The sequence below is a fragment of the Bos indicus genome, chromosome 25 (assembly GCF_029378745.1).
Source record: "Bos indicus isolate NIAB-ARS_2022 breed Sahiwal x Tharparkar chromosome 25, NIAB-ARS_B.indTharparkar_mat_pri_1.0, whole genome shotgun sequence".
In the NCBI taxonomy this organism is placed as follows: Eukaryota; Metazoa; Chordata; class Mammalia; order Artiodactyla; family Bovidae; genus Bos; species Bos indicus.
Window position 1 is genome coordinate 2499825 of NC_091784.1, and position 13463 is coordinate 2513287.

Consider the following 13463-nt stretch of genomic DNA (forward strand, 5'->3'; position numbering starts at 1 on the left):
CACCCTGGGGTTTTGCAGAGAAGCTGCTGCAGCCTCAGTTTATGCACTGGTCCAGCTAGTGACTCTGGTTGGCATCACTTACCATGAGGCAGCACCTCCTCCCTTCTGACCTCCGAGGAGCCTTTCTGGGCTTCCTAGGAGGCTTAGTGGTAAAGAACCTGCCTGCCAATGCAGGAGATGCAGGAGACATGAGTTTGATCCCTGGGGTGAGAAGATCCCCTGGAGGAGGAAATGGCAATCCACTCCAGATTCTTGCTCAGAGAATTCCATGGACAGAGGAGCCTCGTGGGCTACAGTCCACGGGGCCAAAAAGAGCTGGACACTGAGTACTATCTACATGGAGCCTTTCTGCTCATGTGTAGTTGGGAAGGTCTCCTTGACTTCAAGGAGGACTATGTGGTCTCTACCTGTTATCTGGTTTTTCCAGTAGTCATGTGTGGATGTGAGAGTTGGACCATAAAGAAAGCTGAGTGCTGAAGAACTGTTGCTTTTGAACTGTGGTATTGGAGAAGACTCTTGAGAGTCCCTTGGATGGCAAGGACATCAAACCAGTCCATCCTAAAGGAGATCAGTCCTGAATATTCACTGGAAGGACTGATGCTGAGGCTGAAGCTCCAATACTTTGGCCAACTGATGCGAAGAACTGACTCATTGGATAAGACCCTGATGCTGGGAAAGATTGAAGGCAGGAAGAGGGGACAACAGAGGATGAGGTGGTTGGATGGCATCACTGAATCAACAGACGTGAGTTTGAGCAAACTCCGGGAGATGGTGAAGGACAGGGAAGCCTGGCATGCTGCAGTCCATGGGGTAGCAAAGAGTCGGACATGACTGAGCGACTGAACAACAGCAATCTTTCACCTGGGCAGGGCTCAGCTCCTCTCTTGTTCCTGTTCTTTTGGAGTATCTGTCCACAGCAGAGGAATCTCCTACCTCAGCTGGAGAGACCCATCAGGGTGGGGTGTAGGGGACCCTGTGAGGGTCCTTGGCCCAGGAAGTGTTGCCTTGGGCCAGCCCTCCGCCTCTTGCTCCTTCCAGACCTCCTGATCCTGCCCAGCCTTTGTGTCTGACCTGCTCCAGGCTCCCTCTGGGGACAAGCTGAACAACACAAATCTAATTTCAGTGATTCTGCATACCAGTTCACTGCAGGATACAAAGACAGATGGTAAAAGTCATCCTAATGTTTAAATTTTAATTTTTTTCTTTACTTAGAATGACATTAAACAGCAAATAAAATCACCGTGACACTTTTGAGTGCATGCGTATGAGCCTGAGAGAAAGAGATTGTGGAAAAGAAGGGAAAGCTTTCTAAATATTTTAGTACCTTTAACGGCACTTTATTCCTACTTTTGAAAAAAACAAAAAAGGATCCCACATTTTCATTTTGCACCAGGCTCCAGAAATTACCTAACCAGCCCTGGTTTTACTCCACACATGAACAAAAGCCCTTTGGGGTCTTCAATTTTTTTTGAAGATTTTTTTTTATGTAGACCATTTTTAGTCTTTATTAAATTTGTTACAATATCGCTTCTGTTTTATGTTTTGATTTTTTGGCTGCAAGGCATGTAGGATCTTAGCTCCCCGACCAGGGATTCAATAATTCTTAAGAGTGCAAAAGGAGTCTTGAAAAAAAATGAATAGATTTTTTTTTTAATGGAAAAAAAAGGAGTCTGAAACCAGAAAGTTTGAGAACTGATGTCCTAAGAGTCTCAGCTCAGGACCTTCGCACATGCCGTTCCCTCGGCCAGAAAACCCCACGTCTGCTTTCTGCCCATTACTCCTCTCATTTCTTAGGTCTCAACCCGAAAAATCACCTCTCAGGGGAACATCACTGAGTCCTTATATTAATATTTGCTTCCTCTTGCTGGCAGGAAGATCCCCTGGAGGAGGGCACGGCAACCCACTCCAGAGAATGGGAGAATTCTCTGGACAGAGGAGCGTGGTGTGCTACAGTCCATGGGGTCTCAAAGAGTTGGACACGACTGAAGTGACTGAGCATGCAGCATGCAGCTGCTATAACAAATGCATATTTCTCTTATGGTTTTGGAGGACAGAACTCTAAAATCGAAGTGTCCACAGGGCTGGTTCTTGCTGAGGACTCTAGAGGAGAATCCATTCCCTCCACTTTCTGGCTTCGTGAGTCCCTGTGTCCCTTGACTCTAGGCCCCTTCCTTGCAGCAGTCAGACCTTAGCTTCCGCCCTCACCCCTCCTCTCACTCCGACCCTCCTGGCTCCTTCTCTTAAGACCCCATTGACAACACTGGGCCACAGGTCACTCCCTGCTCCTTAACTGAATCCCATCTGCGGAGCCTTCACCCTGGAGGGGACATCCTCACAGGATGCAGGGACATCTGAGAGGACCACACAGCCCCGCCTCCAGTCCCTGCTTCCTGGCACTTTGGACTGTGGATGCCGGGGTGACTGTTTATCGTCTGTCTGCCTAACAGACAGATCCCGTCCTCTGCCAGGCCGGGGCTACTTCTGCTCAGAAGGCACCTCCAGAGCCTGGCACGTGGCCTGGTATGTGGTTCACCCCTGGCACATGCTTAAGGAATGATCAAAATCAAGGTTCTCTGTGAAAACAACAGCCAACAAGGCCTCCTCGGGTATATCCAAGCTGCAGCTGAAGCAGCTAGGCCGGGGTGGGTGGGAGTAGGGGGTGTCTAGAGTCTCCCATCCTGTCTGGTGGCCCGGGACACCGCCCAGAATGACTGTCTTCCCTTTGCCCCCTGGTCCTGCCTCGTCCTTCTGCCCTCCATACTGATGAACAAGCAGAGCCGTGCTGTGCTGTGTGCGAGCCACGGTCCACCTGCCCCAAGATGACTGAAACCCCCTCCGCACTGAGATGCAGAGACGCAGAGCAGAGGGCAGGCAGGGGGTCCCGGGCACTGGCACCAGCGGGAGGGCCTGCCTTGGCCCTGGCAGACCCTGTTGATATGGCCACTGTCCAGTCAGTCGCCTCTCTCCAGGAGCTCTCCCTGGCAGGGTTAGAGTAAAAAGTCCTTCCCTGGCAGCTCAGATGGTAAAGAATTTGTCAGCAATACAGGAGACCCGAGTTCGATCCCTGGGTTGGGAAGATCCCTGGAGAGGGAAAGGACTACCCACCCCAGTATTCTTACCTGGAGAATCCCACGGACAGAGGAGCCTGGCAGGCTATAGTCCATGGGGTCTCGAAGAGTCAGACAGTTTCTTTTTCCTTTCCCTGGCCCTAGGAGAGAGGAGCTGGGTCCAGAGGCCCTGAGGGCCAAGACACATGTGAAACAAGGGCTCAGGAGCACCGGCGGCAAGGCAGCTACAAAGTCCTGGCAAAATCAGCGCACAGCGGGGAAGAGGCGTGCGTTCACTCCCCGCGACTCGGTGCCACTCCCCCCATCTGCACCCATGACAGAGCACGAGGTCAGTCTGTGCCCTGCACTTCCTCCAGGGCAAGGAGGTGCCCTGCCCATCAGATCAGACATGTGACCCTGCGCCCCTGTCCTCGGCTTCTCCACCTGCCGTTCGGACTGAGGGGGCTTCAGGGAACCAGACCCTCTAAGAGGAAGCCGGACAGATCTGTGCTTGTCTTCTTGATTCAAAGCCACATGAATGTGGAGCTGAGAGGCAGGGACTCCCTGCCCACCCCTCCAAAAGAAGGAAAGAGAGAGAACAAGAGAGACTGTGCAGACAGGAAGTAGAGTCGACTCGAGGGGCTTCGGGTGTGATTTAAAAGCCCACACCTGGTCCCCGGCAAGACACAACTTTGCCTCTCTCTAGCTCTCAGAGTGGGATTCGGCTTTGATTTTTTTTTTTTCTGGAATGGGGGGAGGGGTGCTGGAGTCACCCTCCTTCTCCTGGCATCCCTCGGCCCCACGAGGCAGGGGACACACCCACAAATCATGTCAGGATGTGAATGCAGGAGGGGCCGCAGGCAAATTCTGTGGAGGGCCTGTCAGCCATGTCACCATGATGGGCATGAAAAATCCAGTAACCAGCAGTTAAGGTCACACCATCGTCATCAGGACATCGGTGCCAGTAATCACATGGTCACCAAGGTGTCTCCCCTAAGCTTCAGGCTGGAAGCAGGCAGACCCGCCCGCCGTGGTGACTGGAGTCAGGCTTTCCCTGGAGGAGAGAGAAGAGGCCAGTGGGGCAGCCACAGGGAAGATGGCATCAAGGCATGGACGGTCACCGGGACAGAGACCCGGGCTGCTGCAGCCCCATGAGGGCCTCCCTTTCCTTAGGGCTTTCCGCGTGAGTAGCTCTTGGGAGGAAGTCCAACCCAGGGGGCTGCTCTGAGGGTCTCTGTCCACGGAGCCCACGGAGAGGGGCCTTCTGGCAGTGGCTGTGTTGCTGACCAGCAGCTGCCCCCCTGAACCCTTCTTCCCCAGGGCTCCCTGCCCCTGGGCCTTTTTCTTCCCTCTTTATGGGAGGTAAACACAGGTCGGGGGTCCACGGGGCACACACGGAGTCGGGGCCAGGCCCACACGGAGCCAGGATGAAACATGGCTCTTCCCTCGAGGACTCATCTTTGGTTGGTACGAGGCAAGAGGGCCCCAGAGGCTGCAGGCGAGAGCCTGTGATTGAGACTTGCGACCGGGCCTAGACAGGATGGCCAAGCCCGCGTCTTTGTGTCAGCAAGGGAGCTCCGGGGAGGGGTGAGGCAGAACCCCAGCCCAGCGTTAGAAAGAGCTGACAGGGACCTCCCTGGGGGTCCAGGTTAAGACTCCGAGCTCCCACTGCAGGGGGTGCGGGTTCAATCCCTGGTCGGGCAGCTAAGATCCCACATGCTGCATAGCATGGCCAAAATAAGTAAATAAAATAACTTTTAAAATTTTTATTTATTTACTTATTTATTTTTGGCTGCACTGGCACTTGGTTGCCCAACCCAGACCTTCTTGAGCTGTGGGGGCCGCTCTCCAGCCGCAGTGTGCAGGCTTCTCATTGCAGCGGCTTCTCCAGGTGCAGAGTGCCAGGTTTCAGTCGTGTGGTTCCCGGGCTCCAGAGCACAGTCTCAGTAGTTGTGGTGCACAGGCTTAGCTGCCCCACGGCATATGGGATCTTCCCAGACAGGGATCAAACCCATGTCTCCTGCGTTGGCAGGCAGATTCCTAACCACTGCACCACCAGGGAAATCTCAAAGTAAGTAAATTAAAAAAAAAAATGTTTTTAAATAATAGAGATCTATTCTCTTACCTGCGAGGAGGCGGGAAGCCTGAAACCCAGGTGTCGCGGGGCTGGGCTCCCTCTGGAGGCTGGGGTGGTGGCTGGGGAGTCCTTGCTGTCTCTTCAGCCTCTGGTGTCACCAGGCGTTCTTGGGGTTTCTCAGCCTCCCTGCTGTCTCTGCCCCACTCACGACATGGCCATCCTCTCTGGGTGTCTCTCTGTGTCCTCACCACTTAAAAGGACATGAATCATATGGACCCAGGAGGCTCTCATATCAAGATCCTTAAATAATTGCGTCTGCAACAACCATATTTTTAAATAAGGTCACAGCCACAGGCTCTGGGTGGACATGGACTCGGGGGAATGCTATTCAAGCCACCACAGACTCCCTTGGGCAGGGAAACACCTGGGGACTCCTCGCTTTCCTGTCTGCTGAGGCAGGAGCCTCCCTCTGGGAAAAGTCTCGATTTCCCACTCCGCTCACATCCAGGGCTGTGGGAGGATTGTGAGGGGGAGTCCCTTGGACGACCGAAGAGTGAGGTCTGCCTGAAGCACGCCAAAGCACGTCTCAGGACTAGAAAGGTCCCCAGGGAAGTTCCCGGCGGCAACACACACCCTTACACAACCCCTCCCAGCCGCTGCCTGGAGAGGACACAGGCCACTCCCATCACTGTCCGCCAGCCCCGGCTTGATGCGGCCACAGGCAGAAGCCCAGGGTGTTGGCATCAGGTTCGGGATTTTCTACCCCTGGCTCTCCTACCACTCCTGGAGCTGTCCTCCAGCCCAGCGGCTCTGCGGTGCAGCTGGGGACTTGGAATAGACCTGCACATCTTCCCCGTGACCCGGAGGCCCGTGTCCCAGAGCATCTGTGTTTACAACAGGACAGGGACTAAATGCTTGCTTCTGGCGGGAATTAAAAGTGAGCTTATGATACTTAATAGAAACCAGACGGTACCCCACGGGGTCTCACCCAGAGTGGCGCCAGGCTTCCCAGTCCTTTGGGGAGGGGGAGTAGGATAGGTGACCTGAAGCGGGGTTTGCCCACCCGTGGGGGCCCCCGGGCAGAAATGAGTCATGGCCCTGTGGCTTCCAGAGTCTCCCCCACACCTTGTCGTCCAGAAAGTGAGGGCAGAACCCCGTCTGAGCCCTGCTCCTCTCTTCCAGAACTTTCTTTCTCACTGGCCACTCTGTCGTGTTAAGTTTTCTATGCTGACCAACAAATGACCACAAATTTAGCAACTTGGCCCAGTGTGGAGCTTGGCACGCTGGAGCTTAGCCCCCTGGAGCTTAGCTTGGGATCAGCCAGGATGGTGGGCAGGGGCCACCTGAGATCCAGGCACCGCTCCCAAGCTCCATGGCTGCTGATGTTTCATTGCATCTGTAAGATGGAGGCCCCGTTTTCTTGCTGGCTGCCGGCTGGGACCCTCAGCACTGGAGGCAGGCAACTCCTTTGCAGGTGGCCTTCACAGACCCATTGCCATGTACTGTTGGCTCTCTTCCAGGCCAGCAAGGGGACTCTCTCTGATTTCTTCTGTAACTCCCTCCTAGACCCACTGTTATGGACTGTGTGTCCCCACAAAGTTCCTGTTGCAATCCTAACCTCCCCAGGTGATGGTATTAGGAGGTGGAGCCTTTGGGGTAACTAGGTCGTGAGGGTGGGATCGTGCCCTTATGAGAAGAGATGCTAGTGTTGCCTGCTCCCTCTGCCCTCCACAAGTGAGGACACCGAGAAACACGACTGTCTGCAGGCCAGACACCAGATCTGTGGGTACCTTGGCCTTGGCCTTCCAGCCTCTGGAATGCTGAGAAATGTGTCCATTGTTTAAGTCACCCGGTCTGGGGTCTTTATCGCGGTAGCCAATGCTAAGCCACTCCCTTTGTACTGCGGTGTTTTATTTGGGGGGTGGGGAGGGCTGCACCAGGTCTTAGTTGCAGCATGCAAGGTCTGTTAACAGTTCCCTGACCAGGGATCAAACCTAGGCCCCCTGCTTTGGGAGTGTGGAGTCTCAACCCCTGGACCGCCAGCGTGTGCATGCTAAGTCGCTTCAGTCATATCAGACTCTTAATAACCCCATGGACCATAGGCCGCCAGTCTCCTCTGTCCATGAGATTCTCCAGGCGAGGGTACTAGAGTGGGTTGCCATACCCTCCTCCAGGGCATCTTCCCAACCCAGGGGTCAAAGGTGGGTTCTTTACAAGTAGTGCCACCTGGGAATCCCACTGGACCACCAGGGTAGTCCCTTATTTGGTTTTTATTGCAGTGAAATTCACATAACATAAAATTAATCATCTTAAAGGGAACAATTCAGCGGCATCCCTGGTGGCTGAGATGGTACAGCGTCTGCCTACAATGCGGGAAACTGGGGTTCAATCCCTGGGTCGGGAAGATCTCCTGGAGAAGGAAATGGCACCCCACTCCAGTATTCTTGCCTGGAAAATCCCATGGACAGAGAAGCCTGGTAGGCTACAGTCCATGGGGTCGCAAAGAGTTGGACACGACTGAGCGACTTCACTTTCACTTTCAATGCATTCACAGTATTGTGCAAACCGTCACCTCTGTCTGGTTCGACAGAGTGTTTATCACCCAGATGAACCACACCTGAATGGGCGAGGCCCAACCAGAACGCTCTTCCTTGTGATGAACTCAAAGATAACTGAGTAGCAAGTAAGTCACAAGGATGACATCCATCAGGTGCATGCTTAGGGGGAGGGGGGTCTTACAGGACGTGCACACCAAGGACTGGAGACCATGGGGGCCATCTCAGAATTCTGACTACCATGCCTGTCCACAAAGGACCAGCCCTGAGGGTCTGCTTCCCCCTCTTCTCCAAACTGGTACCTACTTGAACGCCTCACCCCACAACACGGGCGTCCAGGGCCTGAGCCACAGGCAGACGGTCCTGGGGTGTGTGCTCGGCCAGCTGCCGGTAACTCGTGTTCCTTCTTGGCCTCGGTTTGCTCAGCTATAAAATTACCTGGTAAATAAAATAGGGCCAGTTGAGCATCTGCCCAACTCTGGCAGTGCACTCAGTACTTTCAACACATTCTCAGTACTCACAACTGCCAATTCCTGGTGCAGAGCGAGTGCCCAGGAAATGCAAGCGGTCACCTGCGTCCTTTCCTTCTGTCCCGTTCTTTCTAATCTCCCAGCTTTGGGGCTCTTTCTGAACCCCCACGAGGAGTTCTCGGAACTCCCTAGGCATGAAGGGAATCCTGGATTTTCTCCTCCTGTTTCCTGCAGGTCTTGCCCAGGGTTCTGGGCCCCCAGCAAGGCTCGTCCTGGCCTTTGAGCCTCTCCCCACTTCACACCCAACAGGACCAGCGGCGGCGAAGGCAACAAACATCCCTGCCTAAGAGGGCTCCCGCCACCCACTCTCCACCAGAGTGGAGACCGCTTCCGGAGGCTTCCCCCGCCCCAGAATCTTCGTGGTTGGTGGAGGGGTCGGCCTGCTGCAACAGCCATTCCCTCCTTCCCCCTCTCCCACGGGAGGCAGACTTCCCCGCAGTGGTTGCTCCTCTCCATCAGATACCATCAGGCTTTCCATCAGATACCCATCCTCCCCCGGGGCAGACAGAAGCCGGTGATAGGTTCTGACTCACAGGCGGCTGTCGGGTCAGAGGCTTTTCCTTGGGTGCTCAGAGCCACCGGGCTCCCTTGGAGGGAGAGACTGGAGAACAAGATCTCTGATTGTTCTCCCCGGCCTGACTGCACCCCACTCTCCCTTGCTCGGCGCCCTGGTGTACGAAATCATCCTGGCAACGGTTTTGCATTAACTGTCTTGGTTGACTGGCTGTTTTGGTTCGGCTCTTCTAAGAAAGCACAGGCAATGTGGCTCAGATTAAGCAGGAATTCCTCGGCCTCAAAGCCTGGAGCTTGGCTCTGAGCAGGAGAAGGGACCCCAGCCTCTTGTCTGACGGCCCTGGCTGGCTGGGCAGTGCCTGTGCCGGGGATCAGTTTAGAGGAGTCTCCTCATTTCTGAAAGGCAGTGCTGACCGTCTCAGGGCAGCAGGCTTGGGGTCAGAAACAATGCCCGAGGTCAGTGGTCTGCAGTCCATACACACCTGGAGGGTTTCCTTGGCTTTCATGGGTCTTCCTGATGGCCATCATGAACAGAGCCCCAGTGAGCCAGGCCTTCAGAGCCAGGCTCTGCCCTTAGCTGTCAGGAGATACAGCCGGGCAGCCCTCGTCCAAAGGGTGGTGCCCTGCCTCCGGACCCCGACACACTGGCCAGCCTCCAGGAGCTGTCCTGGGCTTGCACCAGCGTGTCCACCTTCAAACCCCACCCAGTGTTCTGAGCAAATCTCTCCTCCCCAAGCCAGCTTGCCACCCTTGCCCTGGCAGCTGACCAAAGAGTCTCCGAGGGGAGCAGGGTGCGGTGGGGTGGGATGAGCTATGAGGAGCTGCTGTGCCTGGCCAGTGGACACTGTGTCTCAGACACATGCCCAGCCCAAGGCTCCAGCGGCCCAAGATCCAAAATGTCCCAGAGCACAGTTCACATCAAAGACAAAAGCCCAGCATGAGGGCTGTAGTCCAGGGTCTAGCAAGGGACCAGGGCTGCAAAGGGACAGCTCTGGCACAAAAGGACACAGGCTGATGTTCTGACTGTGTTTTCTTAGATTCCATGCTTGTCTGCATGGCACCATTAATCTCAGGGCCAACCTGCCAGCCACAGCTGTTTATATCTGCCCTGGACCCACAGCCCACATCGTAAACCCCTCCACTTCCAATCCTCCCACCACGCCAATATCAACCCCCTCCCCCTGCCGAAGTCACCCAAGCCAGGGACCAGACAAAGAGGGTCAGCCCCTCTGCGAGAACACACTCACCCATCCGGGGCTGTCCCCTTATCCTGTGTTTGCCTGGGAAGCCCCAGCCAAGGCTGTGATCTCAGCTTCCCTGGCCTCTTTCCTCCTCCTGGGCCAGCGCTAGTGCTTCTCCAGGTGGCCCGGCATGGCACGGCATGCCCCTTCTCTCTTGGGAAATGTAAGTAATAAAAATATTATTTTATGGAACTCCTCTAGCAGTCCAGTGGTTAAGACTCCATGTTTCCACTGCAGGGGTTCCATCCTTACCAGGGAAGATAGGATCCCACAGGCCAGCACAGCATGGCCACAGATAAATAAATGAATAAAAGTTCTTTTAATGGCATTGGCCTCTCTGTGTCATCACCCAGTCCATTCACCTCCATGAATGAAAATCCCAAGGGCACAATCTGAGACAGTTGGTCCACAGCCTGGACCTCTGGATCTAATTGCAGGTCCTAGATGTCCACAACCAGACGGAAGTCAGAGGAAACGGCAACCTGCAGGCGGTTTCTGGAGCCACGTCGAGGTTGGGAAGACCCCTCTGACCTTCAGAAGCACCAGAGACCCCAGAGGTGCCGTAGTCCCTGAGACTCTAAGGAGCAGAGCGTGCCTACGGGGGCCAGACATGCCCCCCAGCGTGTTAGACAGTGCATTTCCACCCAGCATCAGCCCCTCACCCCCACATCTTGTACAAGAAGCACCAAGACCCTCTTCCCAGAACCTGGAGCCCCTCCACCTGACAGCCCCCTCTTCAGGGCATGTCTTGCTCAGAACTGCGCCCCACTTCCAGGTGGTGTTGGCCCCACAAGGCCCTCAGTGGCCCCCTGAGCCTGTGGAGACAGTCAAGGGCCACGCACAGCTCAGTACAACTGAGTAACAAGGTGTGTGGACTCGAAGCCACCTCCCGTGGTGCCAGTCTGCATGGGTCCGTCCCGGAGCTGGACTCTCTGACGGCAAGGCCTGCGCACGCTGGCCCCTCAGAGGCCCGGGGAGCCCACATCCCCCTCCTCCCTCCCCCCACAGGGGCGGCGTGACCCAAAGGCTCCTTCACCTCTAGATGTCAGGACCCTCCTTGCGTCTTAGATGCGGACAGAGCAGGCAGGAGGGATGGGTGAGTGACTGTGGGCACCGTGGTGGGCACACGCCTCCGGCCAGTCCCAGCGTGGGCCAGAGTGGTCAGACTTGCCCCAGGAAGTCCGTGGGAGTCAGCCCTGCCCATCCTGGGATCCTTGGAGGGGACGTGTCCCATTCACGGCGACAGCAGGTCCAGAGCCCAGCCAGGGCTGTTTGGTCTCTTTCTTCAGGATGACACAGTCACTTCTTTCTCTCTGACGTGAAGGTCTCTGCTTCTGGCCGAGATAGAGTAACAGGGGCTGAATTTCCCCTTCTGCCTGAAACAACTGAAAAACAGGACAAAACCCTGCAAAATCATGCTTTTCAGACATTGGATGGCAGGCAGCACCAGACAGTGTAGCTGAGAGACAGGAGACAGGCAGGTGAGTCCCTCACCCACCACAGCTTGCTGCCCAAGGGGCAGGGAGAGGAACCTAGGCTGGCCAGGCGACTCCTGGGAATGCAGAGCTGGGCTGAGCATTCGGGGACCAAGCAGCTCGAGAAGAGAGACCTGCGGAGGGCCCCATCTCAGCTGAGGGCTGGGGGCGCAGGTAGGGGACACATGGCTGGGGACAGGGCACCTCCCCGACAGCAGAGCCAGGGTTGTGCAGCCACCACCACGCCCATTAAGTGCTCACCCCCAGGCCCCGCCCCAGTCTCTGAGCCCCTAGAAACCATTGATCTGTTTCCTGTCTCTGTGTATGGACTTGCTCTTCTGGAAACTTTCTATGCCTGCAATCATAAGATACGTGACGCTTTGTGACTGTCTTCCTTCACTGAGGTTTTTCCAAGTGTGCTAATGTTGTTGGTTTGTCACTACTTTGTCATTTTATGGTGAAATAGTATTCCATCTTATGGATGGACCATGGTTTGTTTATTCTTTCACTCAGTGGACACGAGTTGATTCTATCCTTTGGCTCTTGAGAAGAGAGCAGCCACGAACACTGGTGTACAAAGTTTTATTTGCACACTTGTTCTCCACTCTTCTGTACCCACGGAGGGCTTGTTCCACAGGCACAGCTTCCTTACCCAGCCCTCCTTCTCCTGACCTCCCGTCTGCCTCCCACCCGAGCCACCTGCCGCCCCCACCCCTGTGCTTCTCCTGTTACTTTGGAAGGTGGTCCCTCTCCTCAGGGAGCATAATGTAGACACGCAGGAAAGAGAGAAAGCAACTTCAGAGCCAGAGAGCCCCGGGGAGGAGCACAAGGGACCCCATGGATGGCAAGAGGATGAAAGTCAAGCTGCCAGCACTTAGAACCTCCCTGGTGGTTCAGTGGTTAAGACTCCGTGTGCCCAAGGCAGGGGGCCCGGGTTCGTTCCCTGGTCGGGGAACTAGATCCCACATGCCCCAACTAAGAGTTCACACACCACAACTAAAGAGCCAATGCAGCCAAATAAATAAATATTAAAAAAAAAAGTTGCCAGGACTGAGGGGCTCCTCCCCCCATCTAGAATTAGGATGCATGACAGAAAAGGATTTTGGGGTCAATGGGAAGGCTGGATCTGGGTCTCCAGCCTGATACAGGAGCCATTCAGGCCCTCAGGGTCTGCTCGGGGTCTCCAGTGCCTATAAGGCTCAGAGTGGAGAATGCTGTCCTCACCCCACTGGAACCAGTACCAACCATGGCTAGAAGTACTTGGGGAAAAGCACCCCCAAGTTTGAAGCAGCCACCTCCCCAGACGGCTCCAAGCCCCTCCCGGACACCCAGGGCTTTGAAGAGCCCCCAGCCCCACCCCACCCCCATCTCCTTCTCCACTGGGAGGAACAGGAAGAGGGTAATTGAATCAGCATTGCTCACTCCATCTGGAACATTCCAACATGGAAAACCCACTGAACAGCTGGGGAAGCAATTTAGGGGCTTTAATTAAAGGCCGGTGGCTCTCCCGTGGAGCCCCACCCCCATGCACAGCCAGGAGGACCCCTACGGCTGCCCTCAAGGCCTTCTGAAGCCCAGCTGGGCACCGGGCACCGGGCGCTGGCCCTTCAGCCTGGTCTCCACGGGCAGCAGGTTGAGCAGAGCAACGCTGTCCACCTTTCTCCTCACTGCTCCCAGACTGCCTTCTGAGTGGGGCCTGGCCCCCAGACCAGACAAACTAGGGCCCCCATCAGCTCTACATCCAGGAGGCTTCGGGAAGGAGAAGGCGGTCACATGGCAGGCTCGTGAAAGGAACTTTAAGCACCTCTCAGGAGAAATGAGCCAGCTGAGAGTTCAGCTGCGGGGCCTACAGCTGCCTCCCTCTCAGTTGACACCTTCTTCAGGAAACAGCATCCCCAGCAGGGGGAACAGCACATGCAAAGGCTCTGAGGCAGGCAAGGTCCTGGCGAGTGGGAGGAGCCGATGGGGAGAAGCCTGGAGGCTAGCTAGTGAAGGACAGAGACCAGGCAGAGGGACGCGCCTTGG

The 13463-nt window shown here is 55.4% G+C and overlaps 1 long non-coding RNA gene across 1 annotated transcript; it reads right to left on the minus strand.

Annotated features, from left to right (window-relative positions):
- Nucleotides 1–4844: 4844 nt before the first annotated feature.
- On the minus strand, nucleotides 4845–9435 carry LOC139179612 (uncharacterized). Its single transcript, XR_011563937.1, has 4 exons — nucleotides 9205–9435; nucleotides 7986–8117; nucleotides 5173–5374; nucleotides 4845–5094 (listed from the first exon to the last, which is right to left on the minus strand). It is a non-coding gene; the product is annotated as an uncharacterized lncRNA (long non-coding RNA).
- Nucleotides 9436–13463: the final 4028 nt, after the last annotated feature.